At 50.3% G+C, this 3,101-nt stretch overlaps 1 pseudogene across 1 annotated transcript; it reads right to left on the bottom strand.

The window, feature by feature from the left end:
- Window positions 1-571: 571 nt before the first annotated feature.
- LOC311517109 (small ribosomal subunit protein uS3 pseudogene) lies at window positions 572-1,393 on the bottom strand (annotated as a pseudogene). Its single transcript has one exon. The product of its transcript is annotated as a small ribosomal subunit protein uS3 pseudogene (transcript).
- Between the last annotated feature and the right edge of the window lie 1,708 nt (window positions 1,394-3,101).

Raw genomic sequence — 3,101 nt, 5'->3', positions numbered from 1 at the left:
AGAAATATACTCTAATCATATGGATAAAGCAACAAAAAGGATAAAACCTGACCTATGAGGAAAAGTTTAAAAAAAACCTGAGCATGTTTAGTCTTGAGAAAAGAAGACTGAGTGGGGACATGCTAACAGTCTTCAGATATGTTAAGGGTTGTTATAAAGTGCATGATGATCAATTGTCATGCCTTGAATGGACATGGAAAACAAGTAGCAATTGGCTTAATCTACAGCAAAGGAGTATGACATTCTGGGGTGCAATCCATACCAGTAAGGGGCTGTCACCCTTACCCTAAAAGCTCATTGCCACACAATGCTTTGTTGCTGTAGCTCCCACCTGAACCACTCACAAACAGCCTTCCAGCATGCAGGTAATACCCTGAGTGTCTTTATATTGCTGCAGCTTGCCTGCTACGCGTCAGTCACATTCTGGCTTTCACCTGCCTTGTTTACCATTTTCAGGGTGACCCCAATGCACTCCCAGTCCTGGATTCCCCTAACCCGCCAAACATGTGTTTTCTGCACTGTCCAGCTGTTGCCTGGACAGTCTGGGTATATTAGGTCTGTTGCCTGTGTATTTATGATTTTATTAAGATCCTTTCACGGGCCACAGTCCACCTTCTCCTTCCAAGTGTTGAAAAATCCCATTATGCAGTGGGAACTGGCTGAGGCATGGCTGGCTGTTCTGGTTTGCCACCTTTCTGCTCTGAGATGGGTGTGGTGGGTAAGATCTCTTCCTTGGGCTCCACAATGCTGACATGGTCTGGCAGCGGTTTGTTGGGTCCAATCTTCCCACTTGGGTCCCAAGGCAACATAATCTTTACTTTAATACCCAGCACACCCTGCCTGAGGAGGACGTGGCGCACAGCTGTATCGACATAGTAGTTTACAGGATCTCCACTGTGGATCATCAGGCCATCCACAAACTTCATAGACTTGGCTCGCTGGCCTCTGAGTTTACCGGACACCACCACCTCACAACCCTTAGCACCACTCTCCATGATGAAGCAGAGGACGCCATAGCAGGCTCGACGCACTGCTAAACCTCCCAGAAGTTTGTAACGCAAGGATTCTGCTTGGGCAATAGCACAAAGCCCTCTTGTGGCCACCTTCTCAGCATAGAGCTCAACGCTTCCTTCAGGAAATCCAAACCTTTTCTGTACAACAGCAGTCAGCTCACGGATTCGGCGTCCCTTCTCACCAAGAACGTTTTGTGTTCTGGTAGCAAGGATGATAATTTCAGTCCTCGTTGGAGTAACTCGGACCTCTACTCCAGAGTATCCATCTTCAGCCAACTCACGAGTCAGAAACTCATTTAGCTCAGCTTTGAAGATACCATCAGCAACAAACTTGCGCTTCTTGGAGATCTGCACCGCCATCTTGCGTCGCGCTGCCCTGGCGAAAGGGCTCTGTTGCCTGTGTAGCGGGGCAGTTACCCTGCTCCTGAGAGAAAAGGCTAGGCTGATTGGGGAAGCAGCCACAGCTGGGGCCATGCCCCAATCAGGTCAAACCTGGCCCTGTTATAAGGGCTCAGGGAGGAGCTGGGCTAATCTCTCTCTTGCTGGAGAGAGAAGGACCTGGCTTCCTGGGACATCAGGGTACCAGGAGTAGAGCAGGGTTGGGGAAAGGCCAGAGGAGCTGGGGAGCTCCAGCCTGGCAAATCTCCAGGCTGCAGGCCTTGCTAAAGGCTAAAACAGGTAATTGGGTTGCAGAGGTGCCACCCAGGATTAGGCAGAGGCAGCTGGTCCAACCTCCTTGCCAATGATGAGTGGCCATGACAGACTGCAGTTTGCCCCAGTGAGCAGGGACTAGATGATGACTGGCAGTAGCCACTGAAGCAAGGTGGGTTTAGAGGGTTGGGAGTTCCCCTGGAGGGGAGACCCAGAGCATGGTGGGGGTACTGCTGGGGCAGAGCCCCAAGGTAAACTGCACTGGGGACTGGGAGGGACATGGGGGCCAGCCACAGGCGAGACAGGGCCAGTAAGAGGCACTCTTTAGGCTGGAAAGCTAATTCCCGAGACAACTGGCAGGAGGAGCCACACTGGTGAGTCTTTGCTTTGCTACAGCCACTATAAGGGGATCAATATACAATAGTTTGCTACTGTAAATGCAGTTACCCACACTCTTCAGTTTAAAGACAACACTGAGTTAGTTTTAATTAAAGAATAAAACAAGTTTATTTAACTGCAAAGAGAGACTTTAAGTGAGCACAAGTAGAAGGCATTTTAGTGAGGCCCTACTTGAAATCCTGGGAGGTGGGCAGGCAGAAGCAGGGGAGGCAATCAAACTAACACTGAGAGTTTGGGGCAAGGCAGGCAAGTGACATGTTGCCATCAGGATCCCTGCTGACCCAGTGGCAGACTGCTCTGCTGCTGTTAGGGCCCTGGGCCTGGATACAGTGGAGTGGGTGGGACTGCTCCCCCTCTCTTTGGCAAGAAGCCTGCGCTCGTTGGCCCTCCGCTAGAGTTAGGAGACTCAACTGTTTTGCTGCTCAGCATGAGTCAGAGACTCTTTGCTGCCCTGCCCTGCCCAGGGGCTGGGCTTTGTAACTGATCACAGACCTGCACTCATGTCTCCCGTTGCCCCGCTGATTCATAGAATCATAGAATATCAGGGTTGGAAGGGACCTCAGGAGGTCATCTAGTCCAACCCCCTGCTCAAAGCAGGACCAATCCCCAATTTTTGCCCCAGATCCCTAAATGGCCCCCTCAAGGATTGAACTTACAACCCTAGATTTAGCAGGCCAATGCTCAAACCACTGAGCTATCCCTCCCCCCATGATTCCTCATGCCAGGTGACCTCCCAGAGACATAGTGAGGCGGATTGGCTATCCGCAGACCTGGAGGGGGAGGAGCCTCCCCCACCCCCAACAGACTACACAGCTCAATAAAAAATTACTTATAACACTGATAACCCTTCTACCCCGAAATCCCAACCAACCAAACCCTAAAACAAATCAGCTTTAAAAAAAAAAACTCAGGAACCCAATAAAAGGGATCAATAAAATTAGAAAAACCAGCCCCATGCAGAACTTTTATCTCAAAAAGGAAGAAGAGCCATTACCTCCATGGAGTTGTCAAGGTTCCTCCCCCACTCTGAACTCTAGG

This window comes from Lepidochelys olivacea (assembly GCF_965140295.1).
Source record: "Lepidochelys olivacea isolate rLepOli2 genome assembly, chromosome: 2".
NCBI lineage: Eukaryota > Metazoa > Chordata > Testudines > Cheloniidae > Lepidochelys > Lepidochelys olivacea.
This window is presented reverse-complemented; position numbering and strand designations above follow the sequence as displayed.